Source organism: Miscanthus floridulus, chromosome 3, assembly GCF_019320115.1.
Source record: "Miscanthus floridulus cultivar M001 chromosome 3, ASM1932011v1, whole genome shotgun sequence".
NCBI classification, from domain to species: domain Eukaryota; kingdom Viridiplantae; phylum Streptophyta; class Magnoliopsida; order Poales; family Poaceae; genus Miscanthus; species Miscanthus floridulus.
The window spans coordinates 14,689,531-14,712,784 of NC_089582.1; the positions used below are offsets into that span (position 1 = coordinate 14,689,531).

Sequence of the window (23,254 nt, forward strand, 5' to 3'; positions counted from 1 at the left end):
CCTGAACACCTAGGGAATAGTATGGGTGTGTTCATGGAGCCTGTGATTGATGAATTGCTCAATGCTTGGGACGAAGGGGTATGGACATACGACCGAGCTACAAAGATGAAGCTTCAAGATGCATGTTTGGTACCACTACTCCCTGCATGACTTCCTGGCATATGGAATATTCTGTGGCTGGTGTGTTCACGGCAAGTTCCCTATGCCCAGTATGCAAGACAGCTCTGAAGTTTATTTGGTTGAAGAAGGGTGGCAAGTATTCCTCGTTTGACAAACATCGACAATTCCTCCCTCTTGACCATGCATTCAGACAAGACACCAAGAACTTTACGAAAGGCCTCAAAGTTACAGACCCTCCACCGGTGATGATGACAGGTGCAGCGGTCCATGCTCAAATAGATGCTCTCGAGGTCAATGAAGTAGAAGGTGGTTTTGTGGGATATGGCGAGCAACATGCATGGACTCACAAGTCAGGCTTGGAGAGGCTCCCCTATTTTGATGACCTTCTTCTTCCACATAACATTGATGTAATGCACACTGAAAAGAATATCGCTGAGGCACTTTGGGGAACAATCATGGACACTGATAAGTCAAAGGACAACGTTAAGGCTAGAGTGGATCTGGCAACGTTATGCGACAGACCAAAGCAAGAGATGCAGCCTCCTAGAAATGGCAAGAAATGGACTAGGCCTAAGGCCGAATTCACGTTAAGCAGGCCCCAAAGGAGGGAAGTACTAGAATGGTTCCAAACGTTAATGTTCCCTGATGGGTATGCAGCGAATCTGAGGAGGGGAGTGAACTTATCTACTATGCGAATCAATGGGCTCAAGAGTCATGACTACCACATATGGCTTGAGCGGCTTCTTCCGGTGATGGTTCGAGGCTATGTCCCAGATCATGTTTGGCAAGTGCTGGTAGAGTTGAGCTATTTCTTCCGCCAGCTTTGTGCTAAGGAGTTATCTCAGGGCCGTGGTTGCAGACATGGAAAAAATGGCACCTGTGTTGCTCTGTAAGCTAGGAGAAGATCTTTCCACCAGGCTTCTTCAATCTGATGCAGCATTTGATTTTGCACCTCCCATATGAGGCACGAATGGGGGGCCTGTGCAGGGCCGTTGGTGCTATTCAATTGAGAGAACCCTAAAGGTTGTTCGAAAGAAATGTAGAAATAAATGCAAGATTGAAGCTTCCATCGCAGAGGCATCGATTCTGGAGGAGGTGTCAAACTTCACAACAACATACTATGGTGACAACCTTCCTAGCGTGCATAATCCACCCCCTCGTTACAATGCTGGGGAAAATGAATCGAACCTCAGCCTTTTCTGAGGGCAACTCGGAAGTGCAAGTGGTAAGACCCTCAAGACCTTGAGTCATGAAGAGTGGCACACTATCATGCTATATGTACTGACCAACCTCGAAGAAGTGGAGCCGTACATGGGGTAAGTCACTATTTCCAACAAACTTGTTCTCGACTAGTCACTATTCTGCATCCAACCCCCTTGTTTCTCGTCGGTACAGGGAATTTACTCATGAATTCTGGCATCGATCAAGGGCGCCTACCCCGCGGAATTTCACACCCTTCTTAAACGGGGTGCGGGAAATGGAAAACCCAATTTCATTTCTTGGTTCAAACGCAAGGTACGTTCTAATTTAGCTCGTACTTAGTTTGACATTACAAGTTGCTCGTACGTGCGAATGATATAACGAACTATCCTGCTTGAGCTTGCAGGGCCAAACCGATGCATCTATGAGCGCCGAGTTGAGTCAGGTTGCGGTGGCTATGCCTTTAGGGTCATGTCATTTACCGGTTATGACGTGAATGGATATCGCTTTCACACAACAAGACACGAGCAGAGTCGGCCCAATCGAAGAACCACAAATACCGGAGTTTTCACGCCCGCCCTTGATGGGCTCGATTATTATGGAAGAGTTGAAGAAATATACGAACTCACGTTTCATGGCCGCAAACCTCTTAATCCTGTCATATTTAAATGCCATTGGTTTGATCCTAAAAAAATAAGACGGACCCCTAATCTTGGGCTAGTCGAAATTCGACAGGATTCCAAGTACCCTAGGAGACGATGTCTATATCGTGGCTCAACAGGCCACACAAGTTTATTATCTCCCATGGGCGTGCCAAGACGACCCGCATCTTAAGGGTTGGGATGTTGTGAACAAGGTATCGCCACACAGTAAACTACCTGTCCCAAACAATGAAGATTACAACTTTGACCCAAACACATATGACGGAGAGTTCTTTCAAGAAGAGGGGCTACAAGGGAGCTTTGTGATAGACATAACCGATCCGGTCAGAATGGAAGTAGACAATGAAAGGGTTGATGATGAGGACGATGGGGATGAGGTTCAAAATGTGAAGGACTTAGAATTACTTCGGCGATTAGAATTAGGCAATGACAGTGATGACAACATTGCTCCTCCGGATGGTCATGATATCAACATGGAAGTAGACATGCATGATAGTGATGATGAGACTTATGATCCAGCTAATACCGATCATGATGATTATTTCTAAGACATGTAATATTATGTTACCTTCTAATTATGTTTTGTTCATTTTGCAATACGTCTTATTTATTTTACATCTCTTTCTAATTATGTTTTATTCATTTTGTATCTCTTTGTAATTGCAGGTGATTGAACAAAGATGCCAGGCGGTGGGGGTCTCTTAAGGAGTTTAAGGAAAGTAAAGTCGAAATACAAGAGGGTGGAGGAGGTAGCTCCTCCGCCACCACCAAGGAAACGCAGGGGTCGTCAGGCTCCACCTGCCACAGAGGCAGGAGGAGGAGGTGGAGGAGTCCGAGGAGGAGGAGGTGCTCGAGGAGCACGAGGAGGCGGTGGAAGGAGGAGGTGCCCGAGGAGCACGAGGAGGTGGTGGAGGACGAGGAGGAGGAGGAGGAGGAGGATGAGGAGGACGAGGCTGAGGAGGCGGCGGGGGGTTCCTCTTCCTATGGTGCAGCGGCAGGGGACTCCTCTTCCTCTGGCACAGCTAAACTCTATCAGCGAGGTCCCTCACAACTCCCTGAAGCGACCTGATACCTCTTGAGAGACGCCCGATGGTTCGACCCGGTGGTTCAAAGTAAGTAACTTTACATGCTGTCACTATTTTCTCATTTGTTATGTTGAAACTAATAATTTTTCTTGATCACTTGAGCAGGGGTTTCGTGATTGTGGGTGCAGGTGGTCACGGACGCCATCCCAATGGCGTTCTTGGTCTTTTGTGCAAGACACACTTCCCTGGCCTTGTTGACTTTGCCGGAGTGCGGCAGCCGGCCTGGACGTTTGCCCACTACGCCGTCTGCGCAGATGCATATGATCGGGATGGCAGGATCTACGGCCACAAGGCAGAGCGGGTGATTACGGAGCTGTGGGTAAGTATTCGTCTCACTACACTGCTCAATTCATCGCATTCATTGGACATTCTTCAAATAATGATAGGATACATTGCGTCTACATACAGGATTTCTTCAGATGCGAGCCGGGATGGGAGGTGGCAGCGAGGGCGGCGGCTAACAAAGCTTGTCACAAACTCGTGGGTGACATGCACTACTGAGGCGCGCCTCTAGGCCAGTCGTGACATACAGCGCGACCTTCGAGTTTAGGAAGGTCACGAAAAAAGAGGCAAGAAAGGAGACGCTGACCAAGGAAGAATACATGAAGGTAAATATATAAGATTAATACTGATTTTTTCTAAGATTAAATAAGCTTAATTTGATCTACATATACTTGATGTCGTGTAGGTGGTTCCGTGGTGGTGCACTGGGCACGAAGACTGCTGGGAGGCAATGGTGGACAAGTGGTGCAGCCCCGAGTGGTGGGAGACGCACAACGCTTGCCGGGAGCGGCGTTTGATGATGCCTGGTGCACCACACCATCAAGGCAACCTTTGCCTCCCGGCCTACGCAGCTAAATGGGTACGCTGAATCCATTTCTTTATTCTAAAGCTCAACTATGCAAATTTCTAATCATCCTGCTGTTTCTTTCGCAGTCGGCGTCACATGGTGGCGCGCCCGTCTCCCAGTTCGAGGCATGGGCAATGGCCCACAAGGGCAAGGCGACGTCCGACGTCCACTACAACCCGGAGGACCCGCCCGAGGCATACACCAACTCGTCCGTCCACACCCGCCTCACTGAGTACACAGCGATGGCAAGGGAGGTCCATGGGCCAGAGTACGATCCCACCTCCGAGGACCTTGATGGAGAAGTCGTCATGAGGTTGGGAGGAGGGAAGAAGCACGGGCGGTACTGGATTGGCGACGGCGCAATCGACCCGGCCCGTACTAGGTCTCTCGCCGAGATTCGAGCAAGGAGCACGAGCTCGAGCCCGGCCATACGCACACGGCCGGACTGTACACAGCACACGGTGCAGGCACTCAAGGTTATTTCTGTTTTATTCGTCGTTCATTGATTTTTACATACCTTTGCTTTGCGTTGTATCATTGGGGTGAAATATTGTAGGCCGAGGTGGCGGAAGAGAGGAGGCGACGGGAGGAGGCTGAGGCGAGGGCTGAGGAGGATCGACGGAGGATGGAGCAGATGTTTCAGTATATTCAAGGTCTTGGAGCTCACTCAGGCTATGTTCCGCCACCGATGATATTCACTCCACCAAATGATCCTGCTGTCACTCCTGTGAGTTTCTCTACCTTAAATCTAAATGTGAATGTGGATATGGATATATGAATGTGAATCCAAATGATATGTTGAGACAAATGCACCATGATATGTGAATGTGGCTTTTGCAAGGGTAGTTGTCTTTCCTTTCACAAAGCAGAAATGCTCTGGGAAAGTGTGCATTGGCACTCTACTATCCCAAAGGTCCAACAGCTGTAGTAGTAGTAGTAGTACTATGTTTGTGTGTGTATCGCCATTTGTTTACTCCAAATCCACTCAGTAGCTAGCAGCATCCAACGCTGTAGTAGTAGTAGTAGAAAATGAATCCAAGATAAGTTGAAACTATGAGAACTGAAACTCTGTAAGTAGTAAGTGTTATGTGACAGTCATAGAAAACATTTGGATTGGTAGTGCCAACTGCCAAGTGATCAAAAGTGTAAACAATGAACCACAGAAATTCTGAATACACTCATTATTCTTACTGATTGGGAAGTATGGAAACATAGGAACAATTGCATTTTTTTATGGAGCTGTCGCTAGTGTAGTTTGGTGGGGTGAGATCAGTGGAGTAGGAAGGGGCCTGTGGCAAGCTGCAGGCTCTGGAAGCTGCTGCCTGGATACAAAAACTTGATGCATGGTGTAGTGCATCTGTTTTTTTTCTACCATGTAATGTTTGAACTGATTCCTATGGGCTGGTGCTTTGTATTCCTTTTCTTGTACTATAATGAAATGAATCTTGTACTATAATGATATGAAGAAAATAGAGGGGGTAGGAAAGACCATTCTCTAGCCGGAAAAATGATTTTTTCAAACAAAAAGTAATTGATATCAAATCAAACAGATAATAAGAATCATAGATCATGTCAATTATATGGGGTTGATACTGCAGGAATATTTTCTAACATTAAAACCTGCTAAATGTTTCACAATGAATTACTAATAGGTCCAGTTCTGCTGAATTTCGGTTTAGGATGAATGAGAAAAAAATCAGTATTACCAAAGGAGTACATGCTTCAAACCAGCACCTTTGGCAGGCTCTACAATGGCCTCTCTTACATCATTCACAAATTTCGAACTGACACTAATATGTTGCTTTTTTTCAAGTTTTTAGAACCTACCTTAAATCTTGTCTCACACATGCAATCACTTCTCTTTTGTGTAGGGGCAATCGGCGGCGTCGAATGATGTTCATGGCACTCCTCCAGCTCAGGGCACACCTCCGTCGCAGTGGGACCGGTGGAGTGGCCGTCAACAATAGAGGTAGATGGACTTGTGCTTGTGATGCTTATTTGTGAATGGTGGCACTTGTGGCGGCACTTGGATGATATTTGTGGATTATGTGATACTTGTGGACAACTTGTGATGATATTTGTGGACTATGTGATACTTGTGGACAACTTGTGATGATATTTGTCATGGTTATGGATTATATGTGATGGTTGTGTGATATATGTGATTGTTGTGTGATATGTGATGGTTGTGTGATATATGTATGTGTGGATGCAATAAACAAAAAAAATGTAAAAAAAAGCAAATTTCCCAGCTATGCCGAGTGCAATGACCAAGACACTCGGCAAAGGTGGGAGGCTTTGCCGAGTGTCAACCGGAAGCCCTCGGCAAAACCTCGCTTCCTTTGCCGAGTGCTATAAGTCAGACACTCGGCAAAGCCTCCCTGCCTTTGCCGAGTGTCACAAATAGGCACTCAGCAAAGCGGCCACCTTTGCCGAGTGTAGTATGAGTGACTCTCGGCAAAGAGAGCGGGCTTTGCCGAGTGCCCCCGTGAGGCGCTCGGCAAAGCGACCGTAACCATCATCTGGCGCCGTCAGACAACTTTTCTTTGCCGAGTGGTTTACGGGCACTCAGCAAAGCCTTTGCCGAGTGCCCGACAAAAGACCGTCGGCAAAGAGGCCTTTGCCGTCACCGGCTTTGCCGAGTGATCTTTGCCGACGGTTACACTCGGCAAAGCCTTTGCCGAGTGTATATGGGGATTTGCCGAGTGTCACAGGCACTCGGCAAAGAGCCTGAGTCCGGTAGTGGTGGGCCGCGCACTGGAGGCTGGAGAGCCTCCCAATCTCTTCTTTGCATGTGTACGGACGCGCATGCGTTTGTGTGCGTATGGTGTGAGCGTGGAGTGTGTGGGTTATGTGCGTCCAAGTTGTACAATAAAGGCAATATCCTCTATAAAGCCAACCAATCGAGCCGAATCGAAGAGGACATCAACAGGGAGCAAAGCGACATGCTCAATCACTCGGCTCTATGCCCATCCAGTGTCGTCCTTCCTGCTATCGAGTTGAGGTAGAGCCTCCCTTGACCACAGGACGAGTTTGGACTACTGAATGACAGCCAATCCTAGTTTACCATCTTCTGTAGTCATGAGCACGGCGCCGTGATCCTGCATGAAGAATGCAGGTGCTTATCTAACATTAGAATCCTATGTTTCCAAATCGGGCTCCAGGATTCCGGTGCAGCATCGAAAAAGAGTGGATTCCACACCAGGGCACATGGCCCCAGGTTGGTAGGGTGCCAGGCGGCGATCGTCGTTAAAAGGGAGAAACCACAGTGCTCACTCCATGCACCCACTTCAGATGAGTAGACGCATACGGACATGACGAATGGCCACGCCTTGTCGATTCCCATGAAGACAACACGGAAGGGTCCGCGGGCATAGTCGAGGTGGTCGCACCCAGCGACCGCGCAGACCAACGTCGCGGTCCAGTCATTGCCGCACCAATGGTAGAGCCACGGCAGTGTTAGCAGGTCGCCCTTGACAGGGTCGCACACGACGAGGTCCTCCTCGCTCTCACGCGTAGATGTAGGCGAGTAGTGGCTGAGGGGGACGCGGCCGTAGCGGGCGTCGAGTGCCCTCTGGATTTGGACACCCTTTGTATTTGAATTTGCAGCACCTTCCTGTTTTGCCATAGCTTGATCAGAGAGAGGTCCGGTAAGCAGCTTGTTCAGGTGATGCAGGAGTTTTATAAGCCTTTTACATGCACCCTCTTAAAGGTTTGCAGCCCATGTGTGTAAAGTGCCATGCATTTCACTTGTACATTGTGCGAACCGGCTGTTTGGCCGGCGTGCTAGGGTTCGACCAAGGTGGCATTTAGCATCGCGACGACCACCTACTGTTCATCTTCTTCCTCTAGCACACGCTCGCACTCAACCTCGCTCCCCCAGCTCGCGCTCGCGCTCGCGCTCGTCCTCGACCCCGCCCTCCTCCCCCACCTCCTCCTCGACCCCCCACTGCCCAGCGCCCACCCCCCCACTGCGGCTGCCCTATGGGTTCACCATAGCTCTACGGTTGCGGAGATCTGGTGAAACCCTAGTGTGGCAGTTGCGGCCTTCTTCTTCCCCTCCCCTGCCCTACTCCCACCGTCGCCATGTCCTTTTGCTCGTCGTCGAGCACCGCCACGATGCCCCCTCCTCGACCTGGTCCGGCCGCCTCCACCGCCACCAGGACACTAAACTGCCCCTGCCATCGTCTCCACCGTTTGACCGACATACCTCCCCCGAAACCCCTTCTAAGTCCGCCAGAGTTGGACAAGAAGAGGGGGAGACATCGGATGATCGGAACCCTAGCCGCCGCCGTCATCGGAACCCTAGCTGCCGCTTTCGGCGGGGCCTGGCGCATGGTCGCGTGGGAGAGGGTGGGCCAGGCCCCAAGCGCAGTGTCGCGTGGGAGAGGGAGAGGGAGAGGGAGAGGGAAGGGATGGTCAGCGCATGATTCACGTTGTTTGGCCCGCATCCAAGGTGTTTTGACGATATCCTCTCTTGCTTCTTGGCAAAGCCATCGGGCCTCAAACTCTTTTTAGCCCACTAGCAAGACTACGTTGAATACCTAGCTTCATTCTAATTAGTCAAACAGTTCATTCTAAAAAAAAGGCCAAACAGTTTGCCCGCTGCACCTTGGCCCCACCTAGCAGAGACCTCGATCATAAAATAACTCGTCGCAAGTCCCAACCCTAAACAAAACCCTCGCTCAGCCGCCGCCTGGGTGAGATCCATCCGACCGAGCAGCATGGCGACGGCACAGCCGGTACCGGCGCTGGTGGACGACCTCGTGGAGGACATCCTCCTACGCTTCCCGCCAGACGATCCCGCGGCCCTCGTCCGCGCCGCCCTCGTCTGCAAGGGCTAGCGCTGCCTCGTCTCCGCCCTCGGATTCCGGCGCAGATTCCGCGAGGTCCATGGCACGGCCTCCATGCTCGGCTTCCTCCGCCAGCGCGGGGCTCTATTCCGCTTCCAGCCCACCACCTCCTTCCGCCCGCGCTTTGCAGGCGAGCGCAGCAGCAGCAGCATCTGCCGGGCGGTCGACGGCCGCCACGGCCCGCGTCCTCATTCACCGCTACTCTCCACACACCGCGAAGGGGGTCTTCCTCGTCTGGGATCCCATCACGGGCTACCTGCGGACGCTGCCCAGGCCGCGGCTCCTCCCGCCGTGCTGCAGCTGGACCGCAGCTTTTGTCTGCGCGGCAGCCGGTTGCGACCACCTAGACTGCGCCGGCAGTCCCTTCCGTGTCGTCTTTGTGGGGACACAATGGCTTTCGCCATCACTCGCGTCTGTTTAGGTCTACTCGTCAGAGATTGGTGTGTGGAGTGATGTGCTCACAACCGTTCAGCACAGGTGCCCCATCGGCTCGGGACGAACCACCCTGGTGGGGAATGCACTGTATTTTTGGTTTCAAGGCCGTAGCGGAGTCCTCAAGCACGATTTTGACACCCAGATGTCTTGGGTTGTTTGGAAAAATGAAGTCGGTTACTCAGCAATACCTTGAGCCTTTTCATGACACATCTTTGGAACTGAAAGATTTGTTATGGCCCAGTTTTCTGTTACCAACCACGCAGCATGCTGCCGCCGTAGCACCCTCCCGCCACCAGCGCTGTTGGGCCCGCCGAAAACTACATCAGCACCCCATTGATTCCGTCGCTTCGCATCCTCGGAGTATCGAGCCAGCCAGCGGGTCTATCCAGCGCTAACCACCGGAGCTGCCGCCTGCTGGAAGAGCTTGTCGAGGAGGTCCTCATCTGCTTCCTGCCGGCAACCCTGCGTGCAGGTTCCGAGAGTTACACAGCTTGCCGCGATGGTGCCACTTCATCTACAGCTCTGCCTTCTGCTGCAGGTTCCGGGAGTTACACAGCGCGCCCCCACATGCTCGGCTTCTTTTGTAAAGGTGGGATGAAATCCTACTTGGTCCGCACCTCCTCCACCGCAAGTGCAAGGTCATCAACGCCCACCACGGCTGCGTCCTCCTTTGCAGAGTGCACCAAAAAACCACGGACTACGCCTTCATTGTCTGGGATCCTTCGCCGTCACAGGCTCACAGCTCGAATGCAGCTTGTGCTCTGCGCCGCCAGGCTAGGTGGCACCAGCGAGGCTGCCACCACCAAGAGTGCCACGGAAAAGTTGGCCCCAAGAAAAGGGAGATGTTGACTTATGTCTAGTCACTGGAGGCTGGTTCATGGAGTAAGACAACCTGTAGGCAGCATCCACACTGCAGTGTTGGCCAAGCGCCGAAAGCCAGTGTGGTTGAGGGTAATGCACTCTACTTCTTGAGAAAAGACTGCACGGGCATCTAAAGTATGATTTGGGCACACAAGAAAAGTCTTTGATTCATATACCTGTGAATTACTTCTCGAGTTACTTTTTTGGACATGTTTTGCTCATCACTATGGAGGTACTGCCTTACACATCATCTCTATCTTTCTTAAACTAGTACGATTTTGCTTTTGAGTGATTTTCTTATATTCAAGTCAAATATGACTAGCTCCCTCCGTTCCAAATTATGAGTCGTTCTGATTTTTTAGATAGAGATAAATGCATTGTAAATCCATTAACTTTTCGGGTTGTGTAACTGTGAAACTGCAGATTTGGGTTCATAAACTTTTGACGTAGTTCACTGCTAGTTCACGCATCTTCTTTTGGTAAATAGAACCAATGTGGCAGCCTATGTCAAGCAACATGGCACATGGATCCCTTCAGCGCCATATGAATGCACCGCAGGTGCATTAACTTTTTGGGCTCTATGTCATTCAGGTCCATCAAATTTGTGCCATAAACCTTTTAAGCCGTTCAATGTAGGTCCATACCTATTTGTTTGGGGAATAGATCCAACGTAAGAAAGTCTATGTCATCAGCCAACATGACGCATGGGTCACATGCCACTAGTAGAGAAACGACATTTGATCCCACCTACGAAATTTGGCTTTAGTCCCGGTATTTTTCGCGCCTAGGGCTAGAGAGACATTTAGTCCCGGTTGGTAGCTCCAACCGGGACTAAAGGTCCCTGCCCAACGGCTACTGCGGCAGGCATTTGCTGCAGGGGACCTTTAGTCCCGGTTGGAGCTACCAACCGGAACTAAAGGTTAACTTTTACTCCCGGTTGGTCCCTCCAACCGGGAGTAAAAGTCTTCTCCCGGCTGGAGGCTCCGTCCGGGACTAGAAAGGGACCTTTAGTCCCGGTTTCTGTCTCCAACCGGGACTAAAGGTCGCCTCCTATATAGCCCTTCTTCCTCCTCGAGCCCGAGCCACTTCGAACTCAGTGTTCTTGCTTCATCACTGGCCTCTCTTCTTCCTCATCGTCGGTAATCACAAGATTTCTTCGATTCCTCCATCGATTCTTCGGTTCTAAAGGTTACCAACTTTATACTCTCATGTTTCATCAGTAGCATATCTCATTTTGTGGACTAGATATATGTGGTTTTTTATGGTGGATTTTTTTTATTTGTAAGCCATTTAAGCTCAAAATCACTTTAAAGTTTGCATATTTGGATGAAGGAAGGTTAAAGTAGTTATTCAAAACTAGTATTCAGCTTTCATTTCTAGCATGCATAGCACACTTCATGGTTTAGAGATATAGAGAATTTTAGAGTTTTTTTAATTTTATTTGTTTATAAAATGAGAAATTTATATTATATTAAAAATGAGTATAGAGAGTAGATGGCAACTGCTTCGGGTCCTCGGCCTCTCATCGGGTTCCAAAGCGACTGAGGCCGGACCTCCCTCTCATTGCATGCGGCAAGTGTGAGGAGAAGATTGTGATGGAGTACCGGGTGAGGAAGGAGTGTCCCAACAAGGGCCGTATCTTCTACAAGTGTCCGGATCGCAATGTGAGTTATTTTGTCGCATTTGATGATTATGGTTAATTTATACTTATTTTCATGATGATTGTGATTAAAGTTCTAATTTTTTGTTTTAATTTTAGTGGGATGGCACTGGATGTTCAGGCTGGTACTGGGAGGAAGAGTATGTTGAACACGTGCAAAACTCTCTTGCACAGGCGGCTACGGCGGCTGATGAGGCAGTGATCCTGCGGAAGAAGCCCATAGATGTTGAACAAACGCATGATCTGTCTGTTTTAGTTGGGATTGGTCGCGAAATCCTTATGCTGCTGAAGTGCATTTTAGCTTTAGTTTTTTTAGTGGTAGTTGGGATTGTCTACATTGTAGCGAGACTTTCATAAATTAATACCTTGTGTGGTGGCATGCATGTCGTATAATTAACTAATTATGTTCTAGGTTTTAATATGGTATGTATGTCATGTAATGCAGATGAGCCGGCATTGGATGTACAATGCTGATCGCCGCTCCCAAGAGTTCATTGAGGGCGTGCATTCTTTCTTACGTGTGGCCGAGGCAAACAAACGCGATGGTTTCATGTGCTGCCCATGTGCCATATGTAAGAATTTGAAGGAATATGCTAGCTCAAGGAGTCTTCATTCACACTTGTTGAAGTCGGGTTTCATGCCAAACTATATTTGTTGGACGAAGCACAGAGAAACCGGGGTTGTAATGGAAGAAGGTGAAGAAGAACAATGGGACGATGATGACATTATTGCTGAATATGGTGCCTTCAATGATACTGCAATGGGGGAAGCTGAAGAAGAGGTAGTGGCAGAAGATGAGCCCGCTGATGATCTTGGTCAGGCCATTCGTGACGCACAAAGAGAATGCGAAAGTGAAAAGGAGAAGATCAAGTTCGAGCGCATGCTAGAGGATCACAAGAAATTGCTATACCCAACTTGTGATGCGGGGCAGAAAAAGTTGGGTACCACACTGGAATTGCTGCAATGGAAGGCAAAGAATGGTGTATCTGACAAGGGATTTGGGGAGTTACTGAAAATCCAAAAGAAGATGCTTCCGAAGGATAACGAATTGCCCGTCACTACGTACGAAGCAAAACAGGTAGTCTGCCCTTTGGGATTAGAAATCCAGAAGATACATGCATGTCCTAATGACTGCATCCTCTACCGTGGCGAGGAGTACGAGAAGTTAGATGCATGCCCGGTATGTCATGCATCGCGGTATAAGATCAGGCGAGATGACCCTGGTGATGTTGAGGGCGAACGTCCCACGAAGAAAATCCCTGCCAAGATTATGTGGTATGCTCCTATAATACCACGCTTGAAACGTCTGTTCAGAAACAAAGACCATGCAAAGTTGTTGCGATGGCACAAAGAAGACCGTAAGGTAGACAATATGTTGAGACACCCTGCTGATGGGTCCCAGTGGAGAGCAATCGATAGAGAATTCCCGGAGTTTGCAAATGACGCAAGAAACTTAAGGTTTGCTTTAAGTACGGATGGTATGAATCCTTTCGGGGAGCAGAGCAGTAGTCATAGCACTTGGCCTGTTACTCTATGTATCTACAACCTTCCTCCCTGGTTATGCATGAAGCGTAAGTTTATTATGATGCCAGTGCTCATCCAAGGCCCAAGGCAACCTGGCAACGACATCGATGTGTACCTGAGGCCACTAGTTGAAGAACTTCTACTTTTGTGGAACAGACCAGGTGTACGTGTGTGGGATGAGCACAAACAGGAGCACTTTGACCTGCGAGCATTGTTGTTCATAACAATCAATGATTGGCCTGCTCTAAGTAATCTTTCAGGACAATCAAACAAGGGATATAATGCATGCACACACTGTTTCGATGACATTAAAGGTATATTCTTGAAAAAATGTCGAAAGGTCGTGTACCTTGGCCATCGTCGATTTCTTCCTGCGAATCACCCCCTAAGAAAGAAAGGCAAGCATTTTAAAGGTAAGGCAGACCACCAGACCAAGCCTGGGCAACCGAACTGGTGAGGATGTACTCAATATGGTCAAGGATGTGAAAGTAGTATTTGGAAAGGCACATGGCAGCGAACCTATTCCGAAACGACGCCGACGGTCACGCACCCATGTGGAAGAAGAAGTCCATATTTTGGGAGCTACCCTATTGGCAAGTCCTAGAGGTCCGTAGCGCGATCGACGTGATGCACCTGACGAAGAATCTTTGTGTGAACCTGCTAGGCTTCATGGGTGTGTATGGGAAGCCTAAGGACACACTTGAAGCATGACAGGACCTGCGGTGTTTGAAAGAACAAGACAACCTGCATCCAGAGAAGACAGATGATGGACGCCATTACTTAAGTCCTGCCAGCTACACTCTTAGCAAAGAAGAGAAGGAAAGCATGTTTGAATGCCTAGCAAGCATCAAGGTACCATCTGGATTCTCCTCGAATATAAAGGGTATAATAAATGTGCCAGAGAAGAAATTCCTAAACTTAAAGTCCCATGACTGCCACGTGCTCATGACGCAATTGCTTCAGTTGCATTAAGAGGAATTCTACCTCCAAATGTACGTCTAGCCACCGTGAAGCTATGTGCATTCCTCAATGCAATTTCTCAGAAGGCAATCGATCCAATGGATCTAGCTAAACTACAGAATGATGTGGTTCAATGTCTTGTCAGCTTTGAGTTGGTGTTCCCTCCTTCCTTCTTTAATATCATGACACACCTCCTAGTTCACCTGGTCAAGGAGATTAGCATTCTCGGTCCTGTGTTCCTGCACAACATGTTCCCCTTTGAGAGGTTCATGGGAGTCCTAAAGAAATATGTTCACAACCGTGCTCGGCCAGAAGGAAGCATCGCCAAGGGCTATGGAACAGAGGAGGTCATTGAGTTTTGTGTTGACTTTATTCCCGACCTTGACCCGATTGGTGTTCCTGAATCGCGACACGAGGGGAGACTAAGTGGAAAGGGGACACTAGGGAAGAAAACATATATTGGTACGTAGGACAATTATTTTAATAAAGCACACTACACAGTTCTAGCAAAACTCCTCCTTGGTGGATCCGTATATCGAGACACATAAAGAGTTGCTCCGATCCGAGTTTCCAGGGAAGTCTGAAGCTTGGATTACGCGTCAGCACATGGAAACTTTCAGCGACTGGTTGCGAAAAGAATGTCAGGGTGATGAGAGTATTGATGAGCAACTGTATTTGTTGGCTAGGCAGCCATCGTGGCATATCCTCACATACAAAGGGTACGAGATAAATGGGAATACATTTTACATAGTAGCCCAAGATAAAAGGAGCACCAACCAAAACAGTGGTGTCCGCATAGATGCCACCGACCCTAATGGAAATAAGCAAACATATTATGGCCGCATAGAGGAGATATGGGAACTAAACTATGCACCTACTTTTAAGGTACCTTTGTTCAAGTGCCAATGGGTAAAGGCGACTGGAGGCGGGCTAGCAGTCGACAACCAGTATGGAATGACAACCGTGGACCTCAACAATATTGGGTACAAAGACGAACCGTTCGTCCTTGCCAAGGATGTGAATCAGGTGTTCTATGTCAAGGACATGTCTACAAAACTGAAGAGAAGGGAAAACAACAACGACCCAATCAATGAGCCAAAGCGCCACATAGTTCTTTCAGGGAAAAGAAACATCGTCAGGAATTGAAGACAAGTCAGACATATCAGAAGATTATGAAAAGGATGACCGAATTCCACCCTTCACAGTGAACAAAGACCCAAGCATCCAGCTAAATGATGAGGACACTCCATGGTTACGACGCGATCATAACCAAGGGATATACGTTAAGAAGAAGTTCACTACTGTGCCCGCTTGATATATATAGTGATGTTTAACAGTGTGTATTAGAGGTATTATGTAATAATTATGAATTCAGAGATGTTTATTAGGTGTTTCCTTTTTTTCTATATTCAGATTAAATTTGTGTTTGATGGTGGGATTTCCATGTCGCACAAAGCAAAAAGCAAAAGCAATGCATCTGATGTGAAAAAATAGTGAAAAAATTGTTTGTCCCGGCTTGATATGGTGATGTATTAGACCTATTATGTAATAATTGCGACTTCAGATTTTTTTGGTCGTGTTTTCATATTTTCTACGGTTTAAATGAATTTTCAACGTCAATAAGATGTGAAAACTAATTTCCTGTCGAAAAGCAATAGTTTTAATAATTTTAATTAAGTAGTACATTTTTGCATGGTGAAAATTATGATTATTATTTACACTGTGTTAAATATTTATACGGTAAAATAAAAAGAGTTTAGGTTACAGATTTTTCTTATGTACAATAATGCAAAACCAGGTCCAGGAATTCTTTTTGTAATTTTTTTGCTAATATTTTATTTACTAGGCAATTACAACTCTCTGCATATTTATATAAAACAAATATATAAAAAAGGAAGAACTTCTACAAACTGGCCGAAGCCAAACTGCAGCCCACCTTTACTCCGGGTGGACCAACGACCCGGGACTAAAGGTCAGACATTTAGTCCCGGTTCTACCCATCACTCGGAACTAAAGAACCATTAGTCCCGGTTCTAACCATCACCCGGGACTACTAAAGATGGGTTGCGTTTTCGCGGCCGCCAAAAATCCCCTTTACTCCCGGGCCGTGGCTACACCCGGGACTAAAGGTCAGACCTTTAGTCCCGGTTCTAACCGTCACCCGGGACTAGTCCCGGTTCTAACTATCACCCCGGGACTACTAAAAAAACCTTTAGTCCCGGTTCTAACCATCACCCGGGACTAAAGGTCCCCCTTTATAAACCACGCCCTTCTATTCCTCTCTGTCTCCGCCACGCCGTCGCCTCTCTTCTCCACCAGATCGATCCGATCCAGCAGTGCCGCCGCCCCCAGGCGACCACCGGAGAGCGCCCGAGCCTTCCCCGCGCTGTCGCACCTTCGAGGACGAGGAGACCCGGAGCCTTCCCCGCGCTGCCTCACCGGAGCACGCCCGAGCCTTCCCCGCACGCCGCCCCCCAGGCGACCACCGGAGCGCGCCCGAGCCTTCCCCACGCTGCCTCACCGGAGCGCGCCCGAGCCTTCCCCGCACGCGCTGCCTTCACTGTGAGCGTGCCCGAGCCTTCTCCAGATCCACAACAGGTTTGGGCCCAGTCTCCCTCTTCCTCTGCACTGGTATGACATTTAGCAGTTTCGATGAAGCTTGGGACTTTTGGGTTACATATGGTGGCCGGATTGGTTTTGATGTTCGAAAGTGTTACACAAACACACGTACTCTTGATGGATTGGTAACATCGAGTAGGTTCGTTTGTTCAAATGAGGGTTCTCGGGCTGAAAATAAAAGGTTGTGTCAGCAAGCGTAATTGAGCTCATACTAGAACAGGCTATAAAGTTCGCATGGGCATTACTTTTGAAAGAGAAAATAGGACTTACAAGGTACATGACTTGTTTATTGAGCACAACCACATTCTCCAAACTGCTCAAACTAGTCATTTGATGCCGTCATAGAGAAACATTGGCTTCTAATGGGTGATACAAGTTTTGTATATGACATGGAAAAGAGAACCTTCTTATGTGCAAAAGGTTCCCCATTAATCATACTCTCTTTTGTGGATGCAAGGCTGCTGATGGTTGATGCAAGCTTTGTATATGAAATTAGAAATAGAGAACCTTGGTGTATAGAAAAGGATCTCAGTTTAGCATGTCTTTTGTATATGCAAGCTTTTGTATTAAGCAATCAAATTGCAGCAAACACATGCAGCTTTGTTCTATTTAATTGGATTATAAGATGTATGTATTCTCTTCTCTGCTCTTTATAATTTCTTCTAAAAGAAACAGAGTCTAACAGCAGGACAGCCATGGGGAGGGAAGGAGAAGAAACTATGGCTTTGATCCTAGCCATCCATGGCTTTTGAATGGGTCAGATGCAGCTACTGCATATCTTGCAGTAGCAGTTGTAACTGCACTGGATCCTTTCAATTGGTGCATACTTCTGTTTATATGTTTAGGCTCCTTGGTGCTAGAATGTGGGCGACTGAGGCCATGAATTCATACTGATATTTATCCTTGTGTCTGGCCCTATGTAATATGTATTTGCATGTGCGTGTCGATGATCAAATTAAATGGCAAAGACGTGTACCACTGTTATTACCCGGTCAATCACCCATGCCACTTGAGGTTGAGGGTAACAATTTAGCTAGTCTGCTACTTTTGCATGGCGATATTTGATTTCACCTAACCATACTTACTGCTCTTAAGAGGCAAATATTCTTTCAGATTGTAGGAATAGTGATAGCTTCCCAGTCTTGTAATGAAACAGATTATTACAGTTTTTTAGTAAAGTCTAAGTCTCTAACATGTTTTTTGGCTGCAGGAGCTGGACATCGCGTTTGACAACCTTGGATGTGAGCCACCGCCGCCACCATATATAATCTGTTTATGATGGATTAATTGCTCCAACCTTTTGTAATCGGATGGATGCGTGTGCCGAGCCCTCGTGCCGGCAATCTTGTAATGCGATTTTGCGCTGAGCCATCGAGCTCAGGGGAGCACGGGCGCGGTCCGGTGTCTCGTCATTTCCTCCTTTTTGCGCGGTAGCTTATGACGACGCCGGCACCCCAGATCCGAGATGTTCGACAGCGTCCATGACGTTGTAGTAGCAGGGCACGTAGTTCTCGTACTCGGGCGGGCATACCTCCGCCTCCTTGGCGCGGACTAGTTAGAAAATTGTAGAAAATCCGTACTAGTTGAACTTGCGGACTGTGTTCATCTCAGCTAGCATGTTCTCTGCCAAGCGGTAACAGATGTCAAGGAGGAGCTTTGATTCTACGAGGGAGAGCAGCAACGGTCGTGGAAGACCGTGTTCCCTTCCTCGTAGAATCAGAGCTCTTCCGTGGCCAAGTACGGTGTCGTCCGGTGGAGAAATGTTCGCCGAGATGATCATGTAAGCAAGGTCAACTAGTACGGATGGTTATTTATTTAAACATGTTTTTGAGCTAGAATTTGATGGATATTTGATAGATATAGTTTTTATTTTTTATAGATATATCTAGTGGTGTAAAAGCTAGATGGTTGCCCCGAGAGACAACATGGATGAAGAAATGATGGATATTATCAACACCGGCACTCAATTTGCCGATGGTGACTAGCAGGATGTAGATGACGGGAGTCAATACCTGGCTCTTGAAGATAACCAAGAAAATATTGTGCAAGAAAATACTGGCGAGGTATATATATATTTATATATATATTTGAATATTATATATATATATATATATATTTGAATATCTATCATCTATTATGTGTACACATGATATTTATTTATTCTTTTTTATACGTAGCCCTCTGGATCGACGACCACAACGGCAAAAAGCAAAAATATTCGAGGCCCGAAAAAGCCATTGGAGGGGCGCTACATAATATCGGAATTCAATATCGAGACAGGCGTACCGCTTGGTCCACATGCAAGGAAATTCGTGCAAACACTGTGGGTGCCTTGTAAGGGATAGACTTTCGATTAGTGCCCGTGAATGGAAGCAAAAAGATCAATGAGCCTCATGTTAGTTTTGTCTCTGATCTTGATAAGAATTTAATTTGGATGATATCCTTCAACATTTCACATTGCAAGCGGATGATTATGATGCTATCAACGATGATGAATTGAAGGAACTGGTTCGAAAGTGGGCTATGAAGAAGATGGCCACACAATTTCAGACTTGGAAGAAATCCCTATACACAAAATACGTCAAGAAGAACCTAACGCCCAATTTCAATATTAGTGGCCCGCTCGCGAAGTTGAGGCCCTACTAGAATGATTTTGTACAGTACAAGACATCGAAAGAGGGTGAGGAACGGGTGAGAAGGAACCTAGAGAATGCCCGATAGAAGGTATACCACCATGGCATGGGATTAGGTGGCTACGCGACTGCCATTCCCAAGTGGGAAAAAATGGAAATGGACATTCTTGCCAAGGGTATCACACCAGAATCACTCAATTGGCCCAAACGCACGAAGAATTGGTTTTTCGCTCATGGGGGAAGACTGGACCTAGAGACCGGGAAGCTAGTTCATGGCACAAAACTCGAAAGAGCAACACAAAGATTTTCTTATGCTCTACAAGCTAAAGCTATTGGTGCGTTCAGGCCCAATAGAGAGAAGGATGAACTGACGTATGCCCTTGGGACCGCTGAACACAGTGGGCCGAACGAGAGGTTTAGGATGGAACATTTCTTGGGAGCATGGTTTCCCTGACGATAGAGATACCTATAGAAGTCGGCAGAGAAGGAAGGATGAGGATGCAGCGTGGATCAGCAGGTTGGAGGAATTGGTTCGTGAGTCACGGAAGGTGTTGGTTCAAGCACAGGAGCGCGAAAAAAGACATGCAAGCTAGAATGCAGGACAAAATCATAAAGCAAGTGCAAATAGCAATGAGTGCCCAAGGCAGGCATCAGATCCAGGAATCAACATTAATATTAGCCCCCTTGATCAGTTGAAAAGCAGCTGCGCTTCCACGGAGTTGCTAAATCAAGATGACGCAATGCTACGTTTCCCTGTGGATGACATCACTGCACCATTTACATCATGTGAGCTACATATTCCAAAAGAGAGTGCCACAATCATGGTGGCTCTCGGTGTTTTTTTTCTCTAGATCCTACCAAGACACCAAGAATCCATGGGGCAATAATACCACCTGGATATGTTAGCGTCTCAGTGGATAGAGTTAACAAAGGTTTTAGTGATCTAGCTCTTAACATTCCAGGAGGTGATGGGGAGAAGACTCTAGGAGAAGCAGAGAAGACATTCATACTATGGCGCAAGCGCTACATCATTATTCCCGGGGTCTCTAGTCCACCGCCGCTTCCTCAACTGCCAGACAATAGGTGTGGACAAAAGTGAACGAAACAATTTTTTCACAAATTTGCTATTGACATGCATGATTAATAATAACAATTTCTTATACCTAATTATTCTTTTTTGTAATCACACAGCAGGGCCTCCGCCAACCTAAGTCCAATTATTCAATCTCTAGATCATCATAGTGCTCCGGGCAATGATTATGCAACGCCGCCACCGCCGCCCACCTCCAAGGAGGTCTCCAATGGCTGCCCCGCCTTCCTTGATGATCAAGAAGCAGCCAGCTCCTAAGAGGTCCGCCCCGCAAACAAAGCCGTTGGCCCACCAGCCGGCAAAGAAGAAAGCCTCATCTAATCCTGTTATTCTCCAAAAACTGTCTTACGAGAAAAGTGAAAAGGAATTAAAGGATGCAGTACAAAAAGATGTGAAAAGTTTCCTCGAAAAAGTAAGAAAGCAACGAGGAGCGAGGGAGAACCCGGAGAAACTGTACTTCTACCTAGCTCCAGATCTTCTAAGAAAGAAGGTGGACTAGAAAAAGAGGGAATCTCAAAAGACCCGGCCAAAATCGGACTACGACCGCTCTCTCACCAAGTCATTTGAGGCGGCGTAGAAAAAGACTAGAGTAGGGAAAGGTGTTGCACAACTCGGACAACATTCGAAACAATCACTCCCCCCTCTTGTCATTCGTAATGAATATGGTTCAAACTTAGACTTACCGGACGTCGATTTTGAGGAAATGGTTCGGTTTTACGAGGATACCGGTTTGGACCTTGCCCAAGTGCTCGCTGAAGGACCATCTGCTCCGAAAGTGGATCCTTGGAAGAAATTTGAACATGGAAAGAGTCTATACAACCCTGAGGCCTTAGGTGAACTGGGTACGCACATGTACCTGCTAAACAAGTGGTACATGGCGGCGTGTGAACGGGGAGAGAACTTTATTTCTATCAGAGTTAGAAACCAACATTACTTCCGTGGCGATGACGTTATATATGTCGAGTTTTTAGAATTACACCAACTATGCCACCTGGACTCTCTCGACAAAAGTCTCATTAGCTGCTATTGTCTGTAAGTGTGATTATTTTCTACTATTAAAGTGTATATATATAAAGCTACATGTATATATATAATTATATATCCTCACACTATATTTTTATATATGCAGATATGAGATGACAGGACTCAGAAAGAGAAAGGATAATGATGTTGGTTTCATTGATCCAAATGTCGTATTCAAACACCCTGATCCCCCGCCTCAATGGAAAGCTGAACTCGAGAAAAATCTCATGAGGTTCTTAGTGAACCAACAAAACAAGGACATACTCTTCCCCTACAACTTCAAGTGGGTGTTAAATAATTAATGTCGATCATATGGACATTTGTTCAATTATTTGCTTACTAGCTAAGCTATCTCCCATATATATATATATATATATATATATATATATATATATATATATATATATATATATATATATATATATATATATATATATATGTTGACTCTAGTTAATGTTGATTATATTTGTGTATAAAAACATATACAGCAATCACTGGATATTGATGGTCATCGATATGGCCAATAGTCGGTTGAGCATCTTAGACTCGTTAAGAAAAGAGCAAACAGAGTACCAAGACATGATAGATATTATCCAAGAGTAATTTGGTCTCTCTAGCAACTATATATACCCCGATCTCTTAACTGCAATAATTATTAAAGGCCAAATTAATTTTTTATTTTATTGGGCGCAGTGTTTGGAAAAGTTTCATTGAGGAACACCACATGAAACATTGCAAAGCGCCACTGGATGTAATCGCACACAAAGTAAGTACTAGCTACATTTATATATATATAATTCAATTAACACCATGCTTGCTTTCAAATCACCGGATCTTTTTTCTCGTAAAAGTGGGTTCTAAGGCAAGAACAGGGGAACAACTATTGCGGATACTATGTTTGCGAGTTCATCATGGCGTACTCAAAAAGAACTCCTAAAGAGAACCTCAAAGTACATTATATAAATATATTCATATATTCACAATTTCTTTTATTGCTCATATATATAAGTAATCACGTGACCAACACACACATATATATATATTAATACTTTTCCTTTAACTTTTATTGAAGACTCTATGGTTGAAGGAAAAAGTCATATGACATGACCAACTGAAAGCAATTCAAGAGACCATAGCAGGATTTCTTAATGACCAGGTCCTAAACCCCGCCGACGAGTTCTACAATGACGTGAACGAAACATGGAAGCCAAACCAGATGGAGTGAATTTATTATCCCAAGGATATGATAGAATATACAATGCAAGATTTATTTGTAATATATATATATATACATATTATATGTACATAAAATAACGTACAATATATGTATATGCATGTAATATATACGTTAGTTTCATACTTTAGTTTGTACAAAATGTTCGAACATTATAAACGTATAGAATACGTATATTATTAGCAGCGTATAATGCGTATTTGAAAACCTATTCGAAAACCAAAACGATTCATCAATTGAAAATAGAAACAAAAAAAAGAAAATCTTTAGTCTCGGTTAGTAATACCAATCAGGACTAAAGGGCCGACCCCCGTGGCCAGGCCGGGAGGCCTCTTTAGCCCTGGTTGCTAGTCCCGGGCGCGAAACCGGGACTAAAGGAGGGGCCCTTTAGTCCCGGATTCGTGCTCCCGATTACAAAACCGGGACTGAAGGGGGTTGAGAACCG

At 46.5% G+C, this 23,254-nt stretch overlaps 1 pseudogene; it reads left to right on the top strand.

Moving 5' to 3' along the window:
- The first annotated feature begins 12,171 nt into the window (after positions 1-12,171).
- LOC136543229 (uncharacterized) lies at positions 12,172-22,734 on the top strand (annotated as a pseudogene).
- Positions 22,735-23,254: the final 520 nt, after the last annotated feature.